Genomic DNA, 21,830 nt, shown 5'->3' with positions numbered 1-21,830 from the left:
AAAGAGCCACGTCCCAGATGAATTTTTTCAATCACTTTAGCAGTGAGGGGGAAGAAGGAAGTAGAACAGTTGCTAGATGGAATAAAAGGACCAAGGGAAGTTATTTGTGAAATTGGGAGACATGCTTTTAAGCATATGAAAAGGAGCCAGTATAGAGGTGAAGAATGAAAATACATGAGAAAAATATCAACCAATTATTTGATCAATCAAAAAGCCTTTTATTGAGTGCTTACTATGTGCCAGATGGTGTACTAAATGCTGGGAATGCAAAGGAAGGTAAAACAGTCCCTTCCTGCAAGAAATTTATATTCTAATGGGGAGATTGTGTAAATAAATAGGTAGGTACAAAACAAGATACATCCAGAATAAATGGGGAGTTGTCTCAGAGGAGGCAACTAGGTAGCATAATGAATAATCTGGGAAATAAAAAGGCAGAAGTAAAGAAGGATAGAATTCCAGGTAAAGTTACTGAGGTGGAAGATAGAGTTTGGTAAGAAAGGAATAATAAATAGGCCAGCATCAGTGGATTGTGGTAACCATAGAACAATGAAAAACTTAAAAAGACTGGAAAGTAGAAGTCATATTTTAAAAAGCCTTACATAGCAAAGAAGGACCTTAACAAAATTCTGGAGGCAATAGGGAATCAGTAAAGTTTATTTAGTGTAGGTGGAGAGGAGTAACACTAGGTAAATTACTTAACAGTTGAATGAATGATGGATTGGAGAGGAGAGTTTTGAGGGAGGAAGATCAGTTAAAAGTTTGTTGAAATAGTCTAAGTAATATGAGATGAATGTATGGACCAGAGTGATGGTTATGTGAATGGATTAAGGGGAGATAGGTGATAGATATTGTGAAAATGGAGATAACAAGTATTAACAACAGATGGCATATGTGAATGAGGTATTTAAGAATTGTGTTGCACGTGAAAATACTAGGGAAGTTTGAGAAGGGAAAATAAAGGGGACTTGAAATGAAATGAGCTCCAGGTTAAGAACAAAGAATACAGTAATCAGTACAGTAATCAGTATGATTGGAAGAGGTCACTTAATCCCAAATGTAACACATAATTGGTAATTTTGGAGAGAGTAGTAGTAGAGTGATATCTAAGACTTATGCTGCTTCTCCACATCCACATATGCATCCCCTCTCAGGTTATGCTCACCACCTCTAATCTTCTCACCACACAGCAAACTCAAACCTTGATTAACACCATCTCCCTCAGCCTCCTCTCTACTCTGACTGAGACCAAATTCTTCCCAATGTCTTTCTTTATAGAAGGCTGAAATGTGATTGCTCAGCTCTCTCCACTCTGCGTCTGCTGCTTTGTCTGGTTTCAACTACACAGATCAAGATGCTCCTCTAGATAGCTCCTGTTTCCCCCCATTCTCACATCCTTTAGGTATGTTGTCTCTCTCTACCCCCAGCCCCCCATCATTAATTGCTTGTGAGCTCCTTGAAGGCAGGGAATATTTTTCTTTTAATTAATTATGGCCCTTTTGTTTAGCTCAGTACTGGGCCCATAGTAGGCACTTAATATATGCTTATTGCATTGGATTGTATTATCAGAATGATGAGAGGTAATTGAAAGATTTAGTGAAGGTATGTATGTTGACCATTATCGGGATAGTAGGATGAAGTAAGGATTTATTTCATTATGAATTATGGGAAAAATATTACTAGACTGGTGAGTATGTTTCTGGTACTCTGACAGATTGAATGAAGACCAAAGAATCATAATATTTCTTTTGTAAGGTCTCTTATCTGTACTACAGAAGACTATAGGATTACAGATTTAAAGTTAGAAAGAACTTCAGAGATAATCTGCCCAAGCCACCATTTTACAGGTGAGAAAACAAAGGCCCAGAAAGGTGGTGACTTGCCCAAGGTTTCAAAGTAGTAAAATCTGATTTTCCTTAAGCACCATGATAATTGTGGAAATATGTATAGAAGAATTGTACATGTTTAACATATTGGATTAGAAGAGGGGGTGGGGAGAAGGGAAAGAAAAAAAATTTGGAATACAAGGTTTCGTAAAAGTGAATGTTGAAAATTATTATGAAAATAAACAGCTTTAATAAAAACAGTTACCAATTGTATATGTGAGTAAAAGGAAAGTTTATAACCAAATATGTGAGTAAAAGGAAAGATTATAACCAAACAAGAAATAGAGTGAATAATGTAAGAAAAATTATTACATAAAATTAATGTTTTTTTTTGTTTGTTTTTTTTGTTTGTTTTTTTTTTTTTTTTACAGTTCCAATAAAGCTAAGATTAAAAAGGGAAACAATAAACAGGAAAAAATTTTCACAGAAAGTTTCTTTGCCAAGGTGTATAAGGAACTGACCCAAACTTATAGGAATTAGAGCTACTCCCCAGTTGGCATAATTGGTAAATGGCATAAGAGGATGGTTTCAAGAGAAAACCATACTATCTATAACAAATTCCAACTTCCCTCCAAAAAAATAAAAATCAACCTTCTCTTCCAAATCACTAATAACAACAGAAATGAACATTTCTGATCAGTTCTGAGGCTTTCATTCGCAAATTGGCAAAGATGACAAAAACAAAGACAATGATATGTGTTGGAGGGGATGTGATATAATAAGAAGATAAAATTACTGCTAATTAGTTCTGGCATGGGTATAACAATTCTGGAAAATAATTTGAAATTATACAAGGTATGCAACAATTATACAACAAGGTCACTAAACTGTGCATGTTCTTTGACCCAGATAGACTACTTATAGGCCAATGCCCAAAGATTTTTAAAAAGACAAAAAGGTCTTATATGTTAAAACATTTATTGTAGTTCTTTTGCTGATGGCAATTTAACCTGGAAACTAAGGGGATGACCATAAACCATGGAAAATTTGAAGAAACTGAAGCATAAAAATGTGATACAATACTATTATGTTGTAAGAAATGAGAAAATAGATAATTTTCAAGAGAAATGAGAAACTTTAGGAACTGATGCAGACTAAAATGAGCACAACCAAAGGGACAATTTATACTACAATATCAATATTTTTTTTAAAAAGAGAATTTAAAGACTTTAGTTAAATGTATGGGCAACTAGGTGGCATTGAGACTGAAGTCAGGAGGATCTAAGTTCAAATCTGGTCTCAAAACTTACTAGCTGGGTCACCCTGGTTAATTCATTTAATCCTGTTTGTTTCAGTTTCCTCATATGTAAAATGAGCTGGAGAAAAAGATGGAAAATTCCTGTATCTTTGCAAAACAAAAAACAAAAAAAAAAAAAAACAAAAATACTTTAATTCAGATAGGACTGAAATGACTGAACAACATTAACTGTTGAAGAATGAAATGAAAAGCATTGGGGAACAATTAATACAATAATAACAGTATAAAGACAAATCCGCTTTGAAATCAGAAAGAACTATGACCAATGTCATGATCAACAAAAGACGGATGATAAAACACATTATTTACTTCCTGACAGAGAGGGGATAAATTCAGGATATAGATGAAACATACTATTTGGACACAATGAGGGAGTCTGCTTAATTATGCATATTTGTTACATATTTGTTTTTCTATTGGGAGGAAGAGAAAATAGATTTCTGTTAATTTGAAAGAAAATATTATTCATTTATTTGTAATGTTCTTTAAAAATTTTTTTTGAGTTCTTCTTCCCTCCCCTACTCTCCCCCACAAACACACTGAAAAGGAAAGCAAACTGATGTCAGTTATACATGCAAAACTTTTCCACAGTAGTCTTATCTCAAAAAAGCAATAAGAATGAAGAAAATTATACTTTAATTTGCACACAGAGTTGATCATTGCACTTCTGGAGGGAGATAGCATTTTTTCCCATCATGATTCTTTTGGAATTATCTTGTGACATTGTATTGATCAGAGCAGTGAAGTCTTACATTATTGCTGTTACTGTAATTGATCTGCTCATTTCACTTTGCATCAGTTCCATATAGATCTTCCCATATTTTTTCTGAAACTATTTGCCTTTTCATTTGTTATAGTGCAATGATACTCCATCAAATTATATGACACAAAATGTAGCCATTTTATTTCATCCTTTTAAGCATTTCTCATTTTTGATAGGTGTGAAGTGATAACAGTTATTTTAATTTGAATTTCTCTAATCAATAGTGATTTAGAGCCTTCTTCATATGACTATAGATAACTTTTTTTTTTCTTCTGAAAACTGCCTTTTTGGAGAATAGCTCTGATTTTTATAAACTTGATTCAGTTCTTTCTACGTTTGAGATATGAGGTCTTTTTTAAAGTAACTTGCTGTATTTTTTTAAAATATGATCTATGGTATCTTTTAACAAAATGTATAATATTACTGAGAGTTTCCTTTTGGGAATCTCTTTCAGAGGGTGATAAATGGATTTTTTTTTCAGTTACCCTTTTGATCTAAAACATCAGAATTTCCTGAAATATAGATGTTTAGATTTTTTTTTTGATCATGGCTTTCAGGTAGTCCAATAATTCTCAAATTATCTTTTCTTAATCTGTTTTTCAGGTTAGTTGTTTTTTTTTTCCAATGACATCTTTCACATTATCATCTCTTTTTAGTTCTTTTGATGTTGTTTTGGGGTTTCTCTTTCATATAGTTTTATTTTTTTTCCTGCTTATACATTCCCATTAAATTTTTGTTTATATGTCTTAGTACCAAAAAAATAAGAACAAAAGGGGAAAAACCACAAGAGAAAAATAAAACAGAAGAAAAAGAATTTAAAAAGTGAACATAGTATGTGTTGGTCTCCAGAGTTCTCTCTCTGGATGCATATGGAATTTTTTATTTAAAGTTTATTGGAATTGCCTTGAATCACTGAGTAGCTGAAAAGAACCTTGTTTGTCCTACTTGATAATTGCACAATCTTGCTGCTTGTTTTGCTCAGCATTAGTTCGTGTAAATCTTTCTAGGCCTTTCTAATATCAGCTTGCTCATCATTTTTTATAAAACAATAATATTCCATTACTTTCATATGCCATATTCAACTACTATTCAACTTTTCCCCAGCTGATGGGCATCCTCTCAGTTTCCAGTTTCTTTCAACTATAAAAAAGGCTGCTACAAACATTACCATTTTTCATGACTTTCTTGGGATACAGACCTAGTAGAGACAGTGATGGATCAAAGGATATGAAGATTTTTTTTCTTGATATGAACAGTTTTAAAGTCCTTTGAATATAGTTCCAAATTGTTCTCCAGAATAGTGGGTTCACAATTCCATGAACAATGCATTAATGTCTCAGTTTTCCCACACCCCTATCAAAATTTATCATTATCTCTTCTGTCATTTTAGCCAATCTGTGACTTTCTACCTAAGAGTTCTTTTAATTTGTATTTCTCTAATCAATAGTGAATTAGAGCATTTTTGAATGGTTGTAGATAGCTTTAATTTTTTCATCTTAAAACATTTTTGGAGGCTTACTTGTATCTGTTTTCACATTAATATCTTGGTGCTTTTTACTGTAGAGGGCCAGAACTCTGGAGAAGTATACTTGAAACAAAGTGTTAACTCAGTGGAATTGATGAGATGATGGCTCTCTCGTTCACGTATATACTTAGTACTTAGTATGGTGAGGTAATAATTCTCTAGTTCAGACATATTCAGTATGCTGTAATGATGTAATTGTACTAAGGTATATAAGGGCTGAGAATGACTGGAAAAGAGACATTCCATCTTTGACCATTCTCCTGGTGACTCTTCTGCTTTCATTACTTCTCCACCTAAAGACAAGGCCTGTCCGGAGGACCTCCAGAAAGCTAGACTGAACTTTACACTTTACCATTATAGTAGCTTTTTATGGCCAAATTATTTTTTGTTGCTTGTTAATTTGTAGAGTTTATTTATTTACTTTGAACTCTGTGATAGTTTGACTAAGCTCATCTTGGAGTGAGCATATTCCCCAAATTTCTTTCTTTCTTTCTTTCTTTTTTTTTGGATGCTGCTCTTTTCAGAACTGTTTCTGGGCTCTAAACTTGTTGGTGTTTCCAAGATGGTGTTATTGGGGAGAAATATGGTCATTTCTATCCTGATCTAAAGAGCCTTTGATGTCTTGCAAGAACAAGCAGTAATACTCCTTTGTCTTGGAACTGAGATCAGGCTCCAGCTAGTGACCAACCATAAGTGCTTTTTTCCTTCTTGGAACTGTGACTCAAAAGTACTTATGGGCAATTAAGTTGCCAATTGGTACCAATTGTACCCAGTACTAGCAAAGAATCCCTTGTAATCTTTTTTCTGACCAGTTGTCTACATTAGCATACCATCACTGAGAAAATGACACAAGGCCCATTACATCTGCAAATGTGACATATTTAATATGATCAATTCCTTGGGATTAACTGTAAAAATTATGCAGGACAATCGGATCTGGGTACTTGGGGAATAGCTTCTGTCTACAAATAGATGCTGCTTTAAATGAGCCAACATCAAACGAATGAGGTTTCCTTTAAGTCATTCTTAAGACAGATTTCTCTTGAGAAGAAATGCAGCTGCTCCTTGGTGCATATTTAGGTCAGACCCTTTTTTTCCTTACTAAAATGGTCTGGAGTCCTAAACTTTCATCAGTGCCCTGTCCTGATTTGTCTAAACAAAGGATGAAACAGTAGTTTTTAAGGCTTATAAATCTCAGTTTTCTTCACTCTGTGGGATTCCTTCATTAGGCACAATTAAATCATGCCTAGATAAGAGTATCAACAATCATTAGGGACCCTCTTGGCCTATGCTTTATATGTTTAAACTTTTATCATGGCAATTTTTTTTGGGGGGGTGTTCTATCTAGACTTTTCACTTCAACAATGCAGAAACCTGAGAGTTTTCATTCAGGGTTAGGGCTTCCTAAGACAAACCATCTAGTAACATTTTAATAAGCTGATGTAGCCCTATAAAGGGTACAACTTTTTTTCAAATCTTTAATTTTATTCAAACATAAGGTGTATATCTTCTCCTATTTTTATTTTATAATTATAATTTTTGTGGACAGTATATATGCATGAGTAATTCTTTTTATAACATTATCCCTTGTAATCATTTTTCCAAATTATCCTCTCCCTCCCTCTACTCCCTCCCCTAGATGACAGGCAATCCCACACATTTTATATGTGTTACAATATAACCTAGATACAATATATGTGTGTAAATCCCATTTTCTTATTGCACATTTAGTATTAGATTCCGAAGGTATAAGTAATCTGGGTAGATAGACAGTAGTGCTAACAATTTACATTCACTTCCCAGTGTTCCTTCTCTGGGAGTAGTTATTTCTGTCCATCATTGATCAACTGGAAGTGAGTTGGATCTCCTTTATGTTGAAGATATCCACTTCCATCAGAATACTCTTCATATAGCATTGAAGTGTACAGAGATCTTCTGGTTCTGTTCATTTCACTCAATATCGAACGAGGCCGCTGCTGCCGCAGACCAGCCCTGCCTCGAACGAGGCCGTTGGTGGTTGGTGTTAAAATAACTAGGCCAACAGACTGCAAGGCATCAACTTGTGAGGAAGGTAGAAGACACTTACCCCAAAGGGCTGCTCAGAGATCACTCAGTAGCAAACACAAAGATTGTTTATTAAAACCTCCAGAGGATGAGCCCTTCTGTCACAACATAAGGGAAAGGAAAGCTTGTGGTAGGAGGGCTAAAGAAGCAGTAAAGATACACAGCCACATCAAGGAAGAGAGCATCGAGAAGGGGAGGGGGAGGCATTTAATTGGTTGTTGCTATCGGAGAGATTGTAATGGAAGGTTTCTGTTTCCCCAGAATCACCTGAATCCAGAATCACCACAATCATCCTAGAAATCCTAGGAAACAGAAAAGCGGGCCTTCAGGCTTCGGGAGACTAAATATCGCTAAGTGTCCAAAACTGATCAATGTCATCAGCTCAGGTTAAGTAAATGTGGTTATAGCTGCCCAAGGCTCAAGTAAATATGAGCCTATACATATTATACGGGTAATAGGGGAAACACAGAAATAATGAAAATAAAATACAGAAAAATAATTCATACATTCATGTAAGTTCTTCACCCTATCTCTCTATTCCCCAGTTTCCCTCTGGAATATATAAATGATTTCATCTATCATATTTCTATGAACTTACACACTGTTCAAAATCAGTTGACGTATCTATGCATCATTTATCAAGTTCACCATCAAGATTATACTCCTCTAATACATTCCAGCCTTTTCTCTGAAGAATCATCATTTTAATAGCATCTTGTGTATGCAATATTTTGATAGGGACTGTTGAACTGTTCCAGTTACTAATGCAATTATATAAGGTAGACATATTACAATCAGTGAGTTTTTCCTGTTGCCACAAAGTCCATACCATAAAAATTGCTTCCACCGACAGTCTTGGAAACAGTTATCCCAGAACAGATTGGCATTTGGCAGACAAAGATACAAAGATGACAATCTAGGGAAACTGAGACACATTACACACTCTGCTTCTGAATATTTGAATTATTGAATTCCTTCCCCCTGGATACCTGGGAGGTCTCAGCACTATCATTTTGACCAACCCACTGTGAAGCAAATAAATCAAAAATAAAACTAGAAAATGCAAGAACTTATGTCAAGGGCAACCCTCTCCCTGACATCCCCAAAGTGATCAGCAGTACAAAGGCCCTCATCTCAGCCAGAGAATCCAGTTTGACACGGACGGTTCACTGTGTTGGTGGTCTGTAGTCATTTGTGCACTTAACTCAGTTTCTGTTTATTTAGGGAGTAGCAGTGCTCAAGACAGTCCATGCTAGGAGAGGCACCCCAAGTCTGTCAGGGTTTCCAAAGGAGAGAAAGAGTGGGGGCTGGAGTAGCTCCACCTGTCCCCTCTGATAGAACAAGAACTGCTTCCATGATTCAGAAAGGATTTCTGAGCAGAATATGCGCAGTTTAGACCACGAAGGCAGGCAAACCCGACCTTTAGAGGCTTCATCCCAAAACGGCAGGGTCTTCTGAAAATGCTGACATACCAAGTAAGAAACTGGGGTTACAGGGCTGGAGAGTGCCAGTCCCAAGACAGATGTCTATATCTTGGAGATTTCCTAAAAACAGGCAATCAGAGAACAGTCTGCCAGAGCAATTCCAATAGAATAAGGGATTTCTAACTTAAAGCATCAAATAATCATCCCACATTTAAAGTTCCCATACATCCATAATGGCAATAATTGCGCAACTTAATTTCCATCCCAAATCTTAAACACACACACAGACCTTATCTCTCTATTCCACACAAACTGAGGCAGGGAAGTCTGATAGAAATAAAAAACCTTAACTTTGGGATTCCACTCCAGGAGAAAGAAGGTAGAAGCTCATCCATTAATTCAATCTCCTAACTGGAAGTGAATAATTTCAGAGTTTAACTGAAAAGAAAACCACATGTTTATTTGAAACTATTTTGGGTGTCCCTTACTAAGAAGTGACTTTCTGTTGGAATACGTGAGAGCCATCCAACAGTGGCTGTTGAAGATCCAAGCCAGAATGGATCTCCTCTCGTGAAGGGATGAAACAAGGAGATTGAGACAGTTGCTGTTCTCTGACTGAGAGGCTGTTGCATTGTCTCACCTCCCTCCTCTTCCCTTTGCCTCCAACTTATCTCCTTCCCAGTCCCCAATACCTGTGTCAGTAAAGGTTGCTCTGCAACCCAGTTTTTTTTTGTTTGTTTTGTTTTTGCTGTTATTTCCCTCCCCCCTTCCCCCCACCCCCAACCGAATGGTCCCCACACTGAGGAACACAAGCGGCATTGTCACTTCTGGATGGTTGTAGTAGGTGTTGATCTTGTGAAATGTCATGGAGGTAAACTTTCAAACTGAGAAGAGGACCGCGGTTAGAACAAGCATTTAAGTGTCTCATCAGTCTCCTGGCTTGGCCCTTTGATGTGTCTTTGCTGGTGGAGTTGTGAAAGAATCCAGCCATTCTGGAGAGCAATTTGGAACTATGCCGAAAAAGTTATCAAACTGTGCATACCCTTTGACCCAGCAGTACTACTACTGGGCTTATATCCCAAAGAAATACTAAAGAGCGGAAAGAGACCTGTATGTGACAAAATGTTTGTAGCATATCTTTTTGTTGTAGCTAGAAACTGGAAGAAGAATGGATGTCCATCAGTTGGAGAATGTTTGGGTAAATTATGGTATATGAAGGTTATGGAATATTATTTCTCTGTAAGAAATGACCAGCAGGAGGAATACAGAGAGGCTTGGAGAGACTTACATCAACTGATGCTGAGTGAAATGAGCAGAACCAGAAGATCACTGTACACTGCAACAACAATACTGTATGAGGATGTATTCTGATGGAAGTGGAAATCTTCAACATAAAGAAGAGCCATCTCACTCCCAGTTGATCAATGATGGACAGAGGTAGCTACACCCAGAGAAGAAACTCTGGGAAGTGAATGTAAATTGTTAGCACTAATATCTGTCTGCCCAGGTTACAGGTACCTTCGGAATCTAATGCTTATTGTGCAACAAGAAAATGGTATTTACACACATGTATTATATATTGGTTATATTGTAACACATGTAAAATGTATGGGATTGCCTGTCATCGGGGGGATAGAGTGGAGGGAGGGGGGGATAATTTGGAAAAATGAATACAAGGGATAATATTATAAAAAAAAAAAAAAATATATATATATATATATATATATATATATATATATATATAAAGGTGGTGGGTTGGGATAGGAAAAGACACTGTAATAAAGTAACATTAAACAAGTGGAATTTTGCTCTGCTGATTATTTCTTACCTGCATGACTTTTTATTATCACTTAAACTCCCTGAGCCTCAGTTTCCTCATATGTTAAATGAGAGACTTGAGCTCCATGACCACTAGGAAACTACATTTCCAGTTCTAAAATTGTGATTCCACAGCTGAAAATCTAGGAACATTGCCTCCTAATGTAAGATATGTATTTGATCATTAATGAGTCATATATTTTCTCTTGGATTTCATATAGTTCATTTGTAGCAACATTAAGCTGACATGCTTGTCTGTGGGCTGACCCCATCCTTGTTGTGGTGACTGTTACAGGTGATGATCTCGCCACAGCAACCCAGTTGGATCCTGAAAGCAAAGGGAGTAGGATGTGTGTAAAGAAGAATGGATGAGTGGACAAATAGACTATTAGACTAGATACACAGATAACTGGTGATGGATGGATGGGATAGATAGTATAGACAAATAGATTGAATAGATACACTTGATGCATAGATAAAAAGATAATGGATAGATAAGTGAAAACATAGATTTATGGTAGAAAAGTTTATAGGTAGAAAAGAGATTTATAGGAAGAAAAGCAATTTATAGGCAGAAAAGAGATTTATAGTTAGAAAAGCGATTCATAGGTAGAAAAGAGATTTATAGGAAGAAAAGCGATTCATAGGTAGAAAAGAGATTTATAGGAAGAAAAGCGATTCATAGGCAGAAAAGAGATTTATAGGAAGAAAAGCAATTTATAAGTAGAAAAGTGATTTATAGTAATTAAAGCGATTTATAGGTAGAAAACAGATTATTAGATAAAAAAGTGATTTTTAGGTAGAAAAGAGATTTATAGGCAGAAAAGAGGTTTATAGGCAGAAGAGAATAAATAGCTGCATTAAATATACATAGATAATGATTGAGTCAATGGAGGGTTAAGTAAATCAGTAAATAAATTACTGGAAGAAAGAGATCCTTTCTGGTCCTCATCAGCATCATACCAAGTGCTCCTGTCAAAGATTGAGACTGCCTTCAGGTCAGTATTAAACTATTATATTTTATTCTTCAATATTATACATGCTAAAATGGTTGCTTTCTATCTGGCTTGGGAAATATTTGACTTCTCTTTCCTTCCCTCTTGCCCCACCCGCAAAAAATTCCTGTTTGTGGTTGGTTCTTCTAGTAGATCAAATGGACACATATCTTTCACTTATGCTGTAACATTTTACCTTTTCAGAAATCCTATAAGTCACTGCTAAAGCAGAGGAGATACTGAACCACTTGTGACCAGATGCTTGTGATATTGAAGGCATGTCTTTGGACCTCAGTGATCTACAGAAAACTGGATTTAGCATGCTCATGAAGGTAAAGCAGCTATATAGAGATAATCTATCTTCAGCTTCCCTCCTGCAGTCAATTTTAATAAGGGGTTCAAGGTAGGGCCAGGTTGCTGACTAACCCTATATATATACTAGAAGTACAAATAATCTGGGAAATAGAGAGCCTACCTTTAAAAACAAACAAACAATCAAAAGCAGATTCTTTGAGTTCACAAACTATTTTCTTTTTCATCATCCTATGCCTGGTTCCCAGAAAAAAGATGACTTGCTCATTTTAGAGATTTCATAAATGCTTATTGAATTCAATTACATATAGATGAAGACTTTTTCTAAAATTATTGGCAGCTGGCTGGTATAGTGGATAACACTGTTGGACCACACTTGAATCAGCACCTGATTTCAAACACCAGCTGTAGGACTCTGGGCAAGTCACTTAATCTGTGTTTGCCTCAATTTCCTCATCTGTAAAATGGGAATGGTACAATCATTGTTGCTCCACAGAGAATAAGCCTTTGAGAACTATTTGTTTCTAGTAGAGTCACAGCATCGTGGATTTTGAGCTGGCTGGAATATTTCAGGGTTTCTCCTTTCATATTTTACAGAGAAAGTTACTGAGACTCAGGGTGGTTTAGTATATTTAGTATATTGTCCCAGCGCATACAGATTGTAAAAGGCAGAAACAAGATTCAAACAGATCCTGTTTATACTATCATGTTAACTCTAAGTGTTCATTACATATGTGTGTATGTGTGTGCATATATGTGTGTGTATATTTCCATACTTCAATCTTTTAACCTATAGCTAAACATATTAACTCTTTTAAAAAATGAAAAAAGGTGATGGGATGGGGTATGGAAAAGACACTGTAATAAAGTAACATTAAAGAAATGGAATTATGCTCTGCTGATTATTTCTTACCTGCATGACTTTTTATTATCACTTAAACTCCCTGAGCCTCAGTTTCCTCACATGTTAAATGAGAGAGTGGAGCTCCATGACCATTAGGAGACTACATTTCTAGTCCTAAAATTCTGATTCCACAGCTGAAAATCTATGAACATTATGTCCTACCATAAGATCTTTATTTGATCATTAATGAGTCATATATTAACCTGACATGCTTGTCTGAGGGCTGACTCCATCCTTGTTGTGGTGAATGTTACAGGTGAGCCGACCTCATCCCGGTGACCATCCACTGCAGATCCTCTTTGTGGTTGGTGGGGTAACGATATCGGAAGCCAAAATGGTGAAAGATCTTGTTTCTTCCCTGAAGCCTGGAAAACAAGTACTGAACCCTAAATAACAGGACATGCATCTCCCTGGCTCAAGGATGGGAGAGTCTGGCTGTTCCCACAAGGGTGGGTCTGAGCCTTAGGGGTAGCATCAGAGAAAACATGGTCTATATTACTTTGGAGATGGTGAAGCACTGTGTAAATGTCAGATACTATTCTTACTACTACTATTATTACTCGTACTCCTACACCTATTATTATTACTACTACTTCTACTATTACTCCTCTTCCTACCCCTATTAGTATCACTCTTAAGATTACTACTATTACTCTTCCACCAACTACTACAATTACTCCCACTCTTATTACTGTTACTATTTATACTACTCCCATTCCTTCTATTTCTCTTCCTCCTGCTACTACTACTATCATTGCTCTTATTCCTATTAATATTCCTTCTACTACCACTACTACTATTATTTGTAATACTACCTTTACTATTATTATTACTACTATTTCTACTACTACTAGTGTAACTCCTATTCCAGTATTATTACTATTGCTATTACTACTTATTCTGCTACTATTATTCCTACTTCTATTAATTTTACTACTCATACTACTACTACTTCTTCTCCTCCTCCTCCTCCTACCACTATTCCTTTCTCCCTACTATTACTATAATTATTACTACTACTACTACTATTGCTACTCTTACTTCTATTACTATTAGTACTCCTCCTATGAGTACTGTTAAATTTTCTAGTGCCATGACCAATTTATTGCCCTTCTAGGAGCGGACAACTTAACCATTACAACACCAGAAAGGGTTTCAGTGACATGGTACAGTGGATAGAAGGCAGTGGCTTCAAGGCAGGAAGGCTTAGAGTTCTAAATTTTCTTCCAACACTTTCTGTTTTGACCTTAAACGAGTTATTCTACATCTGCCCTCGGTTTTCCCAATAGTAAAACGGTGTTTACAAGAATCACTATTTCCTAAGTTATATTGAGGGTCAAATGAGATAATGATTATAAAATAGTACACAGTGCCTGACACATAGTACAAATGTTAGCAAGTTATTATTATTTTTATTAATTTTTAATTATAGCATTTTTTGACAGTACATATGCATAGGTAATTTTTTTTTACAACATTATTCCTTCTACTCCTTTCTGTTCTGAATTATTCCCCTACTTCCCTCCATGCCCTCCAATAGAGGGCAGGCATTCCCATATATATTAAATATCTCATAGTATATTCTTGGTACAATATATATGTGCAGAACCAAATTTTATTGTTGTTGTTGTTGCAAAGGAAGACTTGTATTCAGAAGGTAAAAATAATCTGTGAAGGAAAACAAAAAACAAACAAATAAAAAAACGTTCACAGTTTACATATCCCAGTGTTCAGGTTCTGGGTGTAGCTGATTCTGTCCATCATTGCTCAATTGGAATTGGATTAGCTCTTCTCCATATTGAAGATATATACTTCCATTAGAATACATCCTCATACAGTATCATTGTTGAAGTGTATAAAGATCTCCTAGTTCTGATCATTTGACTGTGCATCAGTTGATGTAAGTCTCTGCAAGCCTCTCTGCATTCCTCCTATTGGTCATTTCTTAGAGAACAATAATATTCCATAACATTCTTATACCATAATTTACCCAACCATTCTCCAGTTGATGGACATCCGTTCATTTTCCAGTTTCTAGTCACTACAAAAAGTGCTGCCACAAACATTTTGGCACATACAGGTCCTTTTTCCCTTCTTTAGTATTTCCTTGGGATATAAGCCTAGTAGTAGCACTATTATTGGGTCAACGGATTTGCAGATTTTGATAACTTTTGGGGCATAATTCCAGATTGCTCTCCAGAATGGTTGGATTCTTTCACAACTCCACCTACAATGCATCATTTTCCAAATTTTCTCACAACCGCTCCAACATTCACCATTATTTGTTCCTGTCATCTCAACAAATGTGACTAGGGTGTAGTGCTATTTCAGAATTGTGATTTGAAACTTGTGAGTGAAAATAGTTTTGATTTCATCATCTGAAAATTGTCTGTTCATATCCTTTGACCAATTTTCAATTTTGGAATGGCTTGATTTCTTATAAATTACTGTCAGTTCTCTTTATATTTTGGAGATGAGGCCTTTATTTGAACCTTTAACTGTAAAAATGTTTTCCCAATTTCTTACTTCCCTTCTAATCTTGTTGGCATTAGTTTTTCTTTTTTTTTTTTTAATGCAGGAACTTTGTAATTTGATGTTATCAAAATTTTCTATTTAGTGATCAATAATGATGTCTAGTTCTTTTTTGGACACAAATTCCTTCCTCCTCCACAAGTCTGAGAGGTAGAGTATCCTATGATCCTCTAATTTATTTATGTTCTTGTTTCTGCCTAAATCATGGACCCATTTTGATCTTATCTTAGTATGTGGTGTTAAATGTGGTTCCATGCCTAGTTTCTGCCCTACTAATTTCCAGTTTTTCCAGCACTTTTCGTCAAATAATGAATTCTTATGCCAAAAGTTGGGATCTTTGGGTTTGTCAAACACTAGATTGCTATTTTTATTCACTATCTTGCCCTGTGAACCTATCCTTCTCCACTAAACAACTAGTCTATTTCTTAAGCAATACCAAATGGTTTTGGTGACAGTTGCTTTATAATATAGTTCTAGATCAAGTACAGCTAGACAGCTAGACCACCTTCATTTTTTTTTCATTCCTTTCCTTGAAATTCTCGAACTTTTGTTGTTCCATATGAATTCTGTTGTTATTTTTTCTAGGTCTTTAAAAAAGTTCCTTGGGAGTCAGATTGGTATAGTACTAAATAAATAGATGAGTTTAGGGCGTATTGTCATCTTCATTATATTCTCTCGGCCTATCCAAAAGCACTGAATGTCTTTCTAATGAAATCTGACTTCCTTTTTGTAGCAAGTGTTTCCTAATTTTGCTCATATAATTCCTGACTTTCCTTTGTTAGATATATTCCAAATATTTTATACTATCGACAGTTATTTTGAATGGAGTTTCTCTTTGTATCTCTTGCTGTTGGATTGTGTTGGTAATGTATAAAAATGCTGAGGATTTCTGTGGATTTATTTTGTATCCTGCAATTTTGCTAAAGTTCTAAATTATTTCTAATAGCTTTTTAGCAGAGTCTTTGGGGTTCTCTAAGTATATGTATATATAAGTAAATATATATATATATACATATACATATGTATATATACATATATATATGCACATATATATGTGCATATATATATGTATATGTACATATGTATATGTATATATATATATACATATACATATGTATATATACATATATATATACATATATATGTGCATATATATGTATATGTACATATGTATATGTATATATATATGTATATATATATGTGTATATATATATATATATATAAGTCTTCTGCAAAGAGTGATCGTTTGATTTCCTCATTTCCTACTCTTAATTCCTTGAATCTCTTTCTCGGCTCTTTTTGCCGAGGCTAGCGTTTCTAGTACTATATTGAATAGTAATGGTGATAACTGGAAACCTTGTTTCACTCCTTATCTTACAGGGAAAGATTCCATAAGATATTTACTGACGGTTTTAAATATATGTTCCTTATGATTTTAAGGAATAGTCCATTTATTCCTATAATCTCAAGCGTTTTTTGTAGGAATGGATGTTGGGTTTTATCAAATGCTTTTTCTGCACCTATTGAGATGATCATGTTTTTTATTTATTTGATTATTAATGTGGACAATTATACTAATAGTTTTCCTAATATTGAACCAACCCTGCATTCCTGGTATAAATCCTCCTTGATCATAGTGTAATATCCTGGGAAGATTTCCTGAAGCCTTTTTGCTAATATCTTTTTTAAATTTTAGCATCAATATTCATTAAGGAAATTGGTCTATACTTTTCTGTCTCAGTTTTCAATCTACCTGGTTTTAGGTATCAGTACCGTGTCTGGATCATAAAAGGAATTTGGTAGGACTCCTTCAATCCCTTTTTTAAAAAAATAGTTTATATATCATTAGACTTAGTTTTTCTTTAAATGTTTGGTAGAATTCACATGTCAATCCATCTTTTCCAGGGGATTTTTTCTTAGGGAGTTGGTTAATAGCTTGTTCTCTTACTTTTTATGAAATGGGACTATTTAGATTACTTACTTCTTCCTCTGTTAATCTGGGCAAGCTATAGTTTTGAAGGTATTCTTCCATTTCTTTTAAGTTATCGAATTAATTGGCATAAAGTTGAGCAAAGTAGCTCTAACTATTGTTCTAATTTCCTCTTCATTAGTGGTGAGTTCTCCCTTTTCATTTTCAAGGCTAAGAATTTGCTTTTTCTCTTTCCTTTTTTTAAATCAGATTTACTAAGGGTTTGCCTATTTTATTGTTTTTTTATAGAACCAACTCTTACTTTTAACTAAAAGTTTTGTTTTTTTTTTTACATTCAATTTTATTAATCTCACCTTTTATTTTTAGTATTTCAAGTTTTGTTTTTTGTCTCGGGGTTTTTAATTTGTTCCTTTTCTAGCAATTTTACTTGTAAGCCCAATTCATTGACCCTCTCTTTCTCTATTTTTTGCAAGTAGGCCTCTAGAGATAAAAAATTTCCCCTTATTACTGCTTTGGTTGTATCCCACACATTTTGGTATGATGTCTCATGATTGTCATTTTCTTGGGTGAAGTTATTAATTATGTCTTTGATTTGCTGTTTTACCTAGGCATTCTTTAGTATAAGATTATTTAGTTTCCAATTATTTTTTGGTCTATTTTCTCCTGGCTTTTTATTAAATGTAATTTTCATTGCATTGTGGTCTGAAAAGGATGAATTTACTATTTCTGTCTTAATGCATTTGATTTTGAGGTTTTTCTGTCTTAGTATGTGATCAATTTTTGTATAGGTTCCATGAACTGCTGAGAAGAAAATGTACTCCTTTCTGTCTCCATTTAGCTTTCGGCAAAGATCTATCATATCAAACTTTTCTAGTATTCTATTTGCCTCTTTGACTTCTTATTTATTTTGTGGCTTGATTTACTTAATTCTGAGAGTGCAAGGTTGAGATCTCCAACTATTAGTTTTGCTGTCGATTTCTTTTTGCAACTCTCTTAATTTCCCTTTTAAGAATTTAGATGCTGTCACACTTGGTATGTATATAGGTTTAATATTGATACTGCTTCATTATCTATACTACGCTTTAGCAGGATAAAATGCCCTTTCTTATCTCTGTTAATTAGGTCAATTTTTGTTTTTGCTCCATCTGAGATGAGCATGTCTACCCCTGCTTTTTTGGCTTCACCTGAAGCATAGTAGATTCTGCTCCACCCTTTTACTTTTATTTTGAATGTATCACGTGTTTTTAGGTGTGTTTTCTGCAAAAATTATATAGTAGGATTCTGGCATTTAATCCAGTCTGCTAAAATTGCTTCCTCATTATGAGGAAATTTACACCCTTCACATTTATGGTTAGAATGACTAATTCTCCATTGCTTGCCATCTTGTTGACCTCTGCTTATACTTTTCTCCTTTCCTTCCCTCTTTCCTCCATTCATGGTAGGTTGGGAACATCATCAGTTACCTGTCTTCCCACTAATCAGACCCTTTACAGAAAAGATTATAGAGAACAAAAAGGAAAGGAAAAAGAGGGGGAAAAAGGGAGAAAAGAGAAAGTCATATCTTTATCAGTCAACAGCAGATTTTCATCAACAATTTCCTTGTTTACAATTCCAGGACACCAGGCCATCAGTTTCCTTGAGAGTAGTGGGATGGAGTCCCTATGCCTATGATGAGAGAAAGCCTGCAGGTCAATTTAAGGAGAAGACTATAGGACTGAGAGGTCCATGACCTGAATCTAAGTCATCATTTCATTTTTTCTATTTTCCTTATTTAGAAAATGTAGTTGGATAAGGAGGAAGAAAGGGCTGCTTCTCTGTAGAGAAGTGAGAAAGGGGGGAATTCTCAGCCTCACGGGGAACAGACCCAAGCCCATCTTGGCTTGGACAGCATAAAGAGCCTCTTGCATTGTGTCCTATGTAACAGAAGGTCTCAATTCCATGGAATGGGAAGGTTTCAAGAGTTAGAATTACTTAACCCCAATCATACTGCTCCTAAACAACATGGTGCTCATAAAGCTTCCATTAAATTTCAATCTCCCTTTCCCTTCCCAATAAGATACCTTCATATATACTTTAGGGCCAGCATTTTCAAAGCCTAAAGCTGATGTGTTTTGACTATTTGGGTGAATTATTTGGCCATTGTGGCTGAATATAGTGTGTGTGTGTGTGTATGTGTGTGTGTGTGTGTGTAATCATGTGTGAGTACATATCTGTATATTCCATATAAAAACTCATACTATACCACAGTCTCTGAGGGCCTTGTTGATAGTGAGATTATGTAAACTACAAATGGAGAAGTGTTTTCCTTGAGTTCGAACTTTATATTATTCATAGAAGGATTTGTCCTTCTTTTGTTGTATTTAAGATTTTTTGTTTCTGCCTCAAAAAGAGCAAGGATGACACCATATTGATTTTAAAAAGCCATTTCCTCTTTGGAAAGGAAGTAAGATAACCAACTATTGTAGAGACCATGCTTTCCTCTGGAATCTATCTTACATAAAACCCAAGGTTTATGGCCTAAATAATCAATGATACGTTCATAATATATTTTTACTTTGAAAGACCAATTTTTTTAAGGGTAAGGCCTATATTTAAACCAGAATGAGTAGATGTTGCCAAGTATGCTTAGATTGCACGTCTAGTTAGATTTTTTCTTCTCTGACCCAAATTAGAATTCTTCCACTTTTTTTATAAGTTTTATTGTCATTTACATTTTTTATATCACAGCTTCTAATAATAATAATAATAATAATAATAAATTAATGAAATTACATTTATTTAATGTTTGAAAGTTTGCAGAAATATTTCATCTGATGCAGTAATACAAGGTGGGAACTTTTGTCTCCATTTTATAGATGAGGAAACTAAGGACAGCAGCTTTGTTCACTGTCACTTGTGGTTCACCCTTTATTTCTAAAGAGGACTAACAACATTCAGCCTCAAGGTCACAATAATTGACATTTATATGGCACTTTTGTTGTTTAGTTGTGACGACATTTGGGGTTTTCTTGACAAAGACACTGGCTACCACTGCCCTCTGACCCTACCTAGACTTATAGCTGTCCAACTCCATTTTACACAGCCAATGCAGAAGATCTGGTATTTGAATCCACAGCCCCCAGCTCCAAAGCCAGACCTTCCCAGTGTACCAGACTTCCTCCATTCTATGTAGACAAGCCTAAAGCAAAGATCATCTTTCACCCAATGCTTGCTTGGTTCTGGAAGGCCCCTTGTGCCAGGAATGGGGACCCAAATCAGAGGAAGGTTTGAGTTAGGAGGTGGAGCAGCCAGAGCCTCAGGACCCCACACTTGAAAATGGAGCAGTTATTCATCTTTGGAGCGAGAAAGTGGTATTAGAAGGAGGGAGCAATTCTAACTGAAAGCAAAATAACTTTCTGTCCAAATTCTCCTCAGTAGAGTTGCTGTCCACAGTAGTAGAGAACAAAAACCAAGTGTACAGGTTCTGAGGGAAGGTTGAAGAGTGATGAGCACAGATTCTGAGGATCCAAGTTGGGAGGGAGGATGAGGAGTGATGAGCACAGATTCTGAGGGTCCAAGTTCAGAGTGATGATGAGGAGTGATGAGCACAGATTCTGAGGGTCCAAGTTGGGAGGGATGATGAGGAGTGATGAGCACACATTCTGAGATGGAGCATAAGGTAGCCACCATCTTGCTGCCCCAAGCCATAAACCTCAGAAAATCTTAAATTAGATTGCATTCCGTTCTTGAAACTTGTCAATGGTGTTTGTCTGCCCGAAAACCTGAGTCAATTAAAAGGAGATAACTCTTGCCCTTTGTGTTTCTTTCACCATGGCTGAGGCAGGAGAGGACTTTCCTTCCCTAATTATATGTGGTGTTTCCCCATCCCCTCCTCTTCTTAGGTATTGTGCTTTCCAGGGGACTCCTGAGCCCACTTAACATTACAGAGCTGTTATTTGCAATGGATCTACTTCATCCTGACATTGGCAACTGAGCCAGATCCATCTGCTAAGAAGATAAGACTTAGCCATCTGCAAAGACCCTCTCTCTTGACACCAGTAGAGATATGTTTCCTAAACTCTACCCTGTTACTAATTGTGGGAATAATTGAATCCTGCCATAAGGCACTGGATAATGGGGAGGGGAGTGGGGGAGAAGGAGAGAGATTGCTGTTGTGGAGTTTTGATCTATATTCTGGAGTTTATTGTACTGGTGGTGGGAAGGGGAGAGATGATGTTGCTGAGTTAGATGTGGTTTAAAAAAAAAAAAAAAAAAAGTTTTTTTTCTGTTTCCAAAAGTGTCAAGTTGTCATTTTTCAGCTCCCACATGATTAGTGATCTTTCCCAATTTCGTCTGGGCTATCTGGTGATTAGGTTTGCCAGCTCGTTAATCATAAAGAAATACTTGTTGGCAAATTTATTGGATAAATTACATTGTCCCTTA

The 21,830-nt window shown here is 35.6% G+C and overlaps 1 long non-coding RNA gene across 1 annotated transcript in view; it reads left to right on the top strand.

Moving 5' to 3' along the window:
• Positions 1 to 21,830, top strand: part of LOC141560893 (uncharacterized) — a 104,990-nt gene that overhangs the window by 17,124 nt on the left and 66,036 nt on the right. Inside the window, exon 3 of the long non-coding RNA XR_012487876.1 lies at positions 7,755 to 7,879. This is a non-coding gene — a long non-coding RNA (uncharacterized LOC141560893). The remainder of the gene's footprint in view (positions 1 to 7,754; positions 7,880 to 21,830) is intronic.

Source organism: Sminthopsis crassicaudata, chromosome 3 (assembly GCF_048593235.1).
Source record: "Sminthopsis crassicaudata isolate SCR6 chromosome 3, ASM4859323v1, whole genome shotgun sequence".
Lineage (NCBI taxonomy): Eukaryota > Metazoa > Chordata > Mammalia > Dasyuromorphia > Dasyuridae > Sminthopsis > Sminthopsis crassicaudata.
Note: the sequence above shows the minus strand (reverse complement) of the source record. Positions and strands in the feature narration are given on the sequence as shown.